The 9,657-nt window shown below is 48.0% G+C and overlaps 1 long non-coding RNA gene across 1 annotated transcript; it reads right to left on the minus strand.

The window, feature by feature from the left end:
• Window positions 1–288: 288 nt before the first annotated feature.
• On the minus strand, window positions 289–3,671 carry LOC107967998 (uncharacterized). Its single transcript, XR_001708879.4, has 2 exons — window positions 2,006–3,671; window positions 289–1,651 (listed from the first exon to the last, which is right to left on the minus strand). It is a non-coding gene; the product is annotated as an uncharacterized LOC107967998 (long non-coding RNA).
• Between the last annotated feature and the right edge of the window lie 5,986 nt (window positions 3,672–9,657).

Below are 9,657 nucleotides of genomic sequence, written 5' to 3' on the forward strand. Positions count from 1 at the left end.
TTTTACTTAAGAGTGCATGTGTTTTATATGTGTGTATGTATTCAGCTTGTTCTCGATGAGAAAACATATTGGAACTTAGTTCATGTTTTCCCTGCTGAAATATAGTTGAAGTTAGTTTATTCTCTACTGAAAAGGAAAATAATGCTTAACATAAAAGCACAGATCAATTTAAATATCAGTGCATCACAACCAAGACCACACTGAAAGAAAATATCTGAATACACATATTTTTTATTATTAAGGTATTTTATGTTTATTTAATACATTTTCAAATGATTAAAGTATACGAAGTAGAAAACTCATATGCTTTAATGACTTAGTCAAGTTCCCCACATACATCCTTCGCTGGCTGCCTGGGGTCAAACCCTTCCTCTACAAATTGTGATCTTTGTGACCTCTGGCAAGTTACAGAACTTCTGTGCCCCTCCTGTACAATGGGGAGAAAAATGGAATCTGGCTATTGCCAGGAGATGAGGATGGAAGCATCTCTTTTGCCCCATACACATCTCCTCATCCCACCTCGAATTCCGCCTGCAGAGCTGAGACGATGGCCATGAATGCTGCCACAATCCCACCTCACGTGTGCACCTCGTAGTCACTACTTTTCCTCCAGACATTTTCTCAAGCCAGAAGAATGAGCACAGCCCACACCTGAAGCAGCCTGAGAGGCTGGGCCTGCAGGGGAGATACCGGCACTATGGAAGGCAGTTGGTGGGCAAAAGCCCGGCTTCTACGCTTTGAGGGGACACCTGTGGGGCACCCTGAGGCCCAGTCCTGCTGGGTGAGTATGGCCTGGCTCTGTGTCTTCACAGCTCCTATCACGACTTCAAATTATCTTCCACATTTGTCTCCAGGTGACTAATTACTGAGGTGAGGCCTGCAGTAGTCAGAAGAATTTCCTCCTAATTTTGTTATGAATGTGTGTGCGTATTATATAGCAAATATCTTTGTTTTCTTCCCTCTCTTATCCTGTTATGTAACATAAGGTGTATTTAGGTTATAAGATTGTATTCAAGAATTGTGAATTTTACATCATAGAATCTAAGTTGAAAATATCAGAAGAAGAGTAAACCTCACTCAAGGCCTTTATTTCCTTTTCTGGGGAAGAGATTGTGTGTTTTCAGTTGTATGCGGGATTAGCTGTATCACGTTAGGTGAAATGATGACCTTGGTAACTTCTTTATTTGAGGATAAAGTGTGGTTTTAAGGAGACCCATCAGTGCCAAGGTGACAAGGGGTGACGTGATGGTGAATTTTACGTGTCAACTTGATGAGGACACAGGGTGTCCAGATATTTGGTCAGACATTCTGGGTGTGTCTGTGGGGTGTTTCTGGTTGAGATTAACATTTTAATTGTCAGACTGAGTAAAGCAGACTGCCCTCCCTAATGGGGGTGGGCCTCATCCACCCACGAGAAGCCTGGAATAGAATGAAAGGGCCATCCCTCCTCTGAGAAACGGGGGACTCTGCTGGCTGATGGCCCCCACCTGGAATGCTGGCTCTTCCTGCCCAGCTGCCTTCAAGCTGGGACATTAGCATTCTGCTGCCTTCAGACTCTGACTGGAACATCTCTTCCTGGGTCTCCAGCCTGCTGGCCTTTGGACTGGAGCTACACCATCAGCTCTCAGAGGTCTCCACTCGCCAACTCACCCTGCAGATCATGGAACTTGTCAGCCTCCATAACTGCAGGAGCCAATGCCTTATAATAAAATCTCTTTCTCTTGTCTTTTCTCTCTCTCTGTCTCTAGATAGATAGATGTATGAAAGAAGGAAGCAGAAAAGAAAGAATGATAGAAGATAGATGATAGATAGATGGATGGAAAAAGGAGAAAGAAAAAAAGGGAGGAAAGAAAGAAAACAAAGAACTGGTATCCTATTGTTTCTGTTTCTCTGGAGAACCCCAATGAACACAGATTGTGATCCCTCATTAGAATCTAAGTACCAGGAGAACAGAAACCTTGTCTTTCATGATCATAATCCTATAAACAACAAAAAAAATTAACACCTGGGTCGTTAGCTCAGAGGAATCCAATATGGAAATGGCCAGAGGATGGAACAGGTTGTTTTCCCAGGTGAAGCCTCCAGGTAAGCATGGACCACTCCTTCAGGATGCAGCCAGGTAAGCGTGGACAATTCCTTCAGGATAGAGGCTAGTAAGTATGAACCATTCCTCCATGGTGTAGCCAGGTAAGCAGGAAGCATTCCTTCAGGATGGAGCCAGGTATGCATAGACCATTCCCTCAGGATGGAGCCAAGTAAGCATGGACAATTCCTTCAGGATGCAGCCAGGTAAGCACAGACCTTTCCTTTAGGGTGCAGCCAGGTAACTGTGGAGCATTTCTTCAGGATGGAACCAGGTAAGCGTGAAATATTTCTTCAGGATGCAGCCAGGTAAGCATGAACCTTTCTTCTGAATGGATCATTTCTTCTGGATGGAGCCAGCTAAGCACGGACCATTCCCTTAGGATAAAGCCAGGTAAGCTTGGACCATTTTCTCAGAATGCAGCCAGGTAACCAAGGACCATTTTTTTCAGGATACAGCCAGGTAAGTGTGGATCATTCCTTCAGGATGCAGCCAGGTAAGCATGGAACAATCCTTCAGGATGCAGCCAGGAAAGCGTGGAACATTCCTTCAGATGGAGCAAGGTAAGCACGGACCATTTTTTCAAGATAAAGCCAGGTAAGCATGGATCATTCCTTCCAAATGGAGCCAGGTAAGCATGGGCCATTCATTCACGGTGGAGTGAGATAAGTATGGGCCATTCACTCAACATGGAGCCGGGTAAGCATGGACCATTCCTTTAGGGTACATATAGGTAAATATGAGCCATTATTTTCGGATGGAGCCAGGTAAGTGTGAATGTTTCATTCAGGAAGGAGCCAGGTAAGCATTGGACATTCCTTCAGAATAGAGCCAACTAAGCATGGACCATTCCTTCTGGATGCAGCCAGGTAAACATAAACCAATTTTTCAGGATGGAGCCAGGTAACCCTGGACCATTTCTTCAGGATGCACACAGGTAAGCATGAACCATTCCTTGAGGATGCAGCTATAAAAGTGTGGACCATTCATACAGAATGGAGCTAGGTAAGTGTAGACCATTTGTTCACGATGCCGCCAGGTAAGCAGGGACGATTCTTCAGGATGCAGGCAGGTAAGTATGAACCATTTCTTTAGGATGCTGCCAGGGTGGCATGGATCATTCCTTCAGGATGCAGCCATGTACCCATGGATCATTGCTTCAAAATGGAGCCAGGTAAGCACTGACCATTCCTTCAAGATTCAGTGAGTTAATTATGGGTCACTCCCTCAGGATGCAGCCAGGTAATCAGGGACCATTCCTTCAGAAAACAGCCAGGTAAGCATGGACTGTTTCTTCAGGATGGGCCCAGGTAAGCACGGACCATTCCTTCAGGATGCAGTCAGGTAAGTGTGGACCATTCCTTCAGGATGGAGCCAGGTAAGTGTGGACCATTCCTTCAGAATACAGCCAGGTAGGCATCGACTGTTTCTTCAGGATGGGCCCAGGTAAGCATGGACCATTCCTTCAGGATGGAGCCAGGTAATTTTGCATCATTCCTTCAGAATACACCCAGGTAAGCATGGACTGTTTCTTCAGGATGGGCCCAGGTAAGCATGGACCATTCTTTCAGGATGGAGCCAGGTAAGTGTGGACCATTCCTTCAGAATACAGCCAGGTAAGCATGGACTGTTTCTTCAGGATGGGCCCAGGTAAGCATGGACCATTCCTTCAGGATGGAACCAGGTAATCAGGGGCCATTCCTTCAGAATACAGCCAGGTAAGCAGGGACTGTTTCTTCAGGATGGGCCCAGGTAAGCATGGACCATTCCTTCAGGATGGAGCCAGATAAGTGCGCACCATTCCTTCAGAATACAGCCAGGTAAGCATGGACTGTTTCTTCAGGATGGGCCTAGGTAAACATGGACAATTCCTTCAGGATGCAGCCAGGTAAGGGTGGACCATTTCTTCAGAATACAGCCAGGTAAGCATTGACTGTTACTTCAGGATGGGCCCAGGTAAGCATGGACAATTCCTTCAGGATGGAGCCAGGTAAGTGTGGACCATTCCTTCAGAATACAGCCAGGTAAGCATGGACTGTTTCCTCAGGATGGGCCCAGGTAAGCATGGACCATTCCTTCAGGATGGAGTCAGGTAAGTGTGGACCATTCCGTCAGGATGGAGCAAGGTAAGCATGGACTGTTTCTTCAGGATGGGCCCAGGTAAGCATGGAACATTCCTTCAGGATGGAGCCAGGTAATCAGGGACCATTCCTTCAGAATACAGCCAGGTAAGCATGGACTGTTTCTTCAGCACGGGCCCAGGGAAGCATGGACCATTCCTTCAGGATGGAGCCAGGTAAGTGTGGATCATTCCTTCAGAATACAGGCAGGTAATCATAGACTGTTTCTTCAGGATGGGCCCAGGTAAGCATGGACCATTGCTTCAGGATGGAGCCAGGTAATTTTGCATCATTCCTTCAGAATACAGCCAGGTAAGCATGGACTGTTTCTTCAGGACGGGCCCAGGTAAGAATGGACCATTCTTTCAGGATGGAGCCAGGTAAGTGTGGACCATTCCTTCAGAGTACAGCCGGGTAAGCATGCACTGTTTCTTCACGATGGGCCCAGGTAAGCATGGACCATTCCTTCAGGATGGAGCCAGGTAAGTGTGGACCATTCCTTCAGAATACAGCCAGGTAAGCATGGACTGTTTCTTCAGGATGGGCCCAGGTAAGCATGGACCATTCCTTCAGGATGGAGCCAGGTAAGTGTGGACCATTCCTTCCGAATACAGCCAGGTAAGGATGGACTGTTTCTTCAGGATGGGCCCAGGTAAGCATGGACCATTCCTTCAGGATGGAGCCAGGTAAGTGTGGATCATTCCTTCAAAATACAGGCAGGTAATCATAGAATGTTTCTTCAGGATGGGCCCAGGTAAGCATGGACTATTCCTTCAGGATGGAGCCAGGTAATTTTGCATCATTCCTTCAGAATACAGCCAGGTAAGCATGGGCTGTTTCTTCAGGATGGGCCCAGGTAAGAACGGACGATTCTTTCAGGATGGAGCCAGGTAAGTGTGGACCATTCCTTCAGAATACAGCCGGGTAAGCATGCACTGTTTCTTCAGGATGGGCCCAGGTAAGCATGGACCATTCCTTCAGGATGGAGCCAGGTAAGTGTGGACCATTCCTTCAGAATACAGCCAGGTCATCATGGACTGTTTCTTCAGGATGGGCCCAGGTAAGCATGGACCATTCTTTCAGGATGGAGTCAGGTATGTGTGGACCATTCTTTCAGGATGGAGCAAGGTAAGCATGGACTGTTTCTTCACGATGGGCCCAGTTAAGCGTGGACCATTCCTTCAGGATCAAGCCAGGAAAGTGTGAACCATTCCTTCAGAATACAGCCAAGTAACCATGGAGTGTTTCTTCAGGATGGGCCTAGGTAAGCATGGACAATTCCTTCAGGATGGAGTCAGGTAAGTGTGGACCATTCCTTCAGGATGGAATCAGATAAGTGTGGACCATTCCTTCAGAATACAGCCAGGTAAGCATGGACTGTTTCTTCAGGATGGGCCCAGGTAAGCATGTACCATTCCTTCAGGATGGAGCCAGGTAAGTGTGGACCATTCCTTCAGAATACAGCCAGGTAACCATGGACTGTTTCTTCAGGATGGGCCCTGTTAAGCATGGACCATTCCTTCAGGATGCAGTCAGGTAAGTGTGGACCATTCCTTCAGGATGCAGCAAGGTAAGCGTGGACTGTTTCTTCAGGATGGGCCCAGGTAAGCCTGGACAATTCCTTCAGAATGGAGCCAGGAAAGTGTGGACCATTCCTTCAGCATGGAGCAAGGTAAGCATGGACTCTTTCTTCAGGATGAGCCCAGGTAAGCATGGACCATTCCTTCAGGATGGAGCCAGGTAATCAGGGACCATTCCTTCAGAATACAGCCAGGTAAGCATGGACTCTTTCTTCAGCATGGCCCCAGGTAAGCATGGACAATTCCTTCAGGATGGAGCCAGGTAAGTGTGGACCACTCCTTCAGAATACAGACAGGTAATCATAGACTGTTTCTTCAGGATGGGCCCAGGTAAGCATGGACCATTCCTTCAGGATGGAGACAGGTAATTGTGCAGCATTCCTTCAGAATATAGCCAGGTAAGCACGGACTGTTTCTGCAGGATGGGCCCAGGTAAGCATGGAGCATTCCTTCGGGATGGAGCCAGGTAAGTGTCGACCGTTCCTTCAGAATACAGCCAGGTAAGCAATGACTGTTTCTTCAGGATGGGCCCAGGTAAGCACGGACCATTCTTTCAGGATGGACTCAGGTAGGTGTGGACCATTCCTTCAGGATGGAACAAGGTAAGCATGGACTGTTTCTTCAGGATGGGCCCAGGTTAGCATGGACAATTCCTTCAGGATGGAGCCAGGAACGTGTGTACCATTCCTTCAGGATGGAATCAGGTAAGTGTGGACCATTCCTTCAGAATACAGCCAGGTAAGCACGGACTGTTTCTTCAGGATGGGCGCAGGTAACCATGGACCATTCCTTCAGGATGGAGCCAGGTAAGTGTGGACCATTCCTTCAGAATACAGCCAGGTAACCATGGACTGTTTCTTCAGGATGGGCCCTGTTAAGCATGGACCATTCCTTCAGGATGAAGTCAGGTAAGTGTGGACCATTCCTTCAGGATGGAGCAAGGTAACCATGGACCATTCCTTCAGGATGGAGCCACGTAATCAGGAAACATTCCTTCAGAATACAGCCAGGTAAGCATGGACTGTTTCTTCAGGATGGGCCCAGGTAAGCATGGACCATTCCTTCAGGATGGAGCAAGGAAAATGTGTACCATTCCTTCAGAATACAGCCAGGTAAGCATGGACTATTTCTTCAGGATGGGCCCAGGTAAGCATAGACAATTCCTTCAGGATGGAGTCAGGTAAGTGTGGACCATTCCTTCAGGATGGAATCAGGTAACTGTGGACCATTCCTTCAGAATACAGCCAGGTAAGCATGGACTATTTCTTCAGATTGGGCCCAGGTAAGCATGGACCATTCCTTCAGGATGGAGCCAGGTAAGTGTGGAACATTCGCTCAGAATACACCCAGGTAACCATGGACTGTTTCTTCAGGATGGGACCAGTTAAGCATGGACCATTCCTTCAGGATGGAGTCAGATAAGTGTGAACCATTCCTTCAGGATGGAATCAGGTAAGTGTGGAACATTCCTTCAGAATACAGCCAGGTAAGCATGGACGGTTTCTTCAGGATGGGCCCAGGTAAGCATGGACCATTCCTTCAGGATGGGGCTACGTAATTGTGCACCATTCCTTCAGAATACAGCCAGGTAAGCATGCACTGTTTCTTCAGGATGGGCCCAGGTAAGCATGGAACATTCCTTCAGGATGGACCCAGGTAAGTGTGGACCATTCTTTCAGCATACAGCCAGGTAAGCATGTACAGTTTCTTCAGGATGGGCCCAGGTAAGCATGAAGCATTCCTTCAGGATGGAGCCAGGTGAATGTGTACCATTCCTTCAGAGTAAAGCCAGGTAAGCAAGGACTGTTTCTTCAGGATCGGCCCAGGTAAGCATGGGCCATTCCTTCAGGATGGAGCCAGGTAGGTGTGGACCATTCGTTCAGAATACACCCAGGTGAGCACGGAATGTTTCTTCAGGATGGGCCTAGGTAAGCATGGACCATTCCTTCAGGATGGAGCCAGGTGAGTGTGGACCATTCCTTCAGGATACAGCCAGGTAAGCATGGACTGTTTCTTCAGGATGGGCCCAGGTAAGCATGGACCATTCTTTCAGGATGGAGTCAGGTATGTGTGGACCATTCCTTCAGGATGGTGCAAGGTAAGCATGGACTGTTTCTTCAGAATGGGCCCAGGTAAGCATGGACCATTCTTTCAGGATGCAGCCAGGACAGTGTGTACCATTCCTTCAGTATACAGCCAGGTAAGCATGGACTGTTTCTTCAGGATGGGCCCTGTTAAGCATGGACCATTCCTTCAGGATGGAGTCAAGTAAGTGTGGACCATTCCTTCAGGATGCCATCAGGTAAGTGTGTACCATTCCTTCAGAATACAGCCAGGTAACCATGGACTGTTTCTTCAGGATGGGCCCTGTTAAGGATGGACCATTCCTTCAGGATGGAGTCAGGTAAGTGTGGACCATTCATTCAGGTTGGAGCAAGGTAATCATGGACTGTTTCTTCAGGATGGGCCCAAGTAAGCATGGACCATTCCTTCAGGATGGAACCAGGTGAGTGTGGACCATTCCTTCAGAATACAGCCAGGTAAGCATGGACTGTTTCTTCAGGATGGGCCCAGGTAAGCATGGACCATTCCGTCAGGATGGAGCCAGGTAATCAGGGACCATTCCTTCAGAATACAGCCAGGTAAGCCTGGATTGTTTCTTCAGGATGGGCCCAGGTAAGCATGGACCATTCCTTCAGGATGGAGTCAGGTAAGTGTGGACCATTCCTTCAGGATGGAGCAAGATAAGCATGGACTTTTTCTTCAGGATGGGCCCAGGTGAGCATGGACCATTCCTTCAGGATGGAGCCAGGTGAGTGTGGACCATTCCTTCAGAATACAGCCAGGTAAGCATGGACTGTTTCTTCGGGATGGGCCCAGGTAAGCCTGGACCATTCTTTCAGGATGCAGTCTGGTATGTGTGGACCATTCCTTCAGGATGGAGCAAGGTAAGCATCGACTGCTTCTTCTGCATGGTCCCAGGTAAGCATGGACCATTCCTTCAGGATGGAGCCAGGAAAGTGTGTACAATTCCTTCAGAATACAGCCAGGTAAGCATGGACGGTTTCTTCAGGATAGGCCCTGGTAAGCATGGACATTTCCTTCAGGATGGAGTCAGGTAAGTGTGGACCATTCCTTCACGATGGAATCAGGTAAGTGTGGACCATTCCTTCAGAGTACAGCCAGGTAAGCATGGACTGTTTCTTCAGGATGGGCCCAGGTAAGCATGGATCATTCCTTCAGGATGGAGCCAGGTAAATGTGGACCATTCCTTCAGAATACAGCCAGGTAACCATGGACTGTTTCTTCAGGATGGGCCCTGTTAAGCATGGACCATTCCTTCAGGATGGAGTCAGGTAAGTGTGGAGCATTCCTTCAGGATGGAGCAAGGTAAGCAAGACTGTTTCTTCAGGCTGGGCCCAGGTAAGCATGGACCAATCCTTCAGTATGGAGCCAGGTGAGTGTGGACCATTCCTTCAGACTACAGCCAGGTAAGCGTGGACTGTTTCTTCAGAATGGGCCCAGGTAAGCATGGACCATTGCTTCAGGATGGAGCCAGGTAAGTGTGGACCATTCCTTCAGAATACAGCCAGGTAAGCATGCACTGTTTCTTCAGGATGGTCCAAGGTAAGCATGGACCATTCCTTTAGGTTGAAGTCAGGTAAGTGTGGACCATTCCTTCAGGATGGAATCAGGTAAGTGTGGAACATTCCTTCAGAATACAGCCAGGTAAGCATGGACTGTTTCTTCACGATGGGCCCAGGTAAGCATCGACCATTCTTTCAGGATGGAGTCAGGTATGTGTGGACCATTCCTTCAGGTTGGAGCAAGGTAAGCATGGACTGTTTCTTCAGGATGGGCCCAGGTAAGCATG

Source organism: Pan troglodytes, chromosome 14, assembly GCF_028858775.2.
Source record: "Pan troglodytes isolate AG18354 chromosome 14, NHGRI_mPanTro3-v2.0_pri, whole genome shotgun sequence".
Taxonomy (NCBI): domain Eukaryota; kingdom Metazoa; phylum Chordata; class Mammalia; order Primates; family Hominidae; genus Pan; species Pan troglodytes.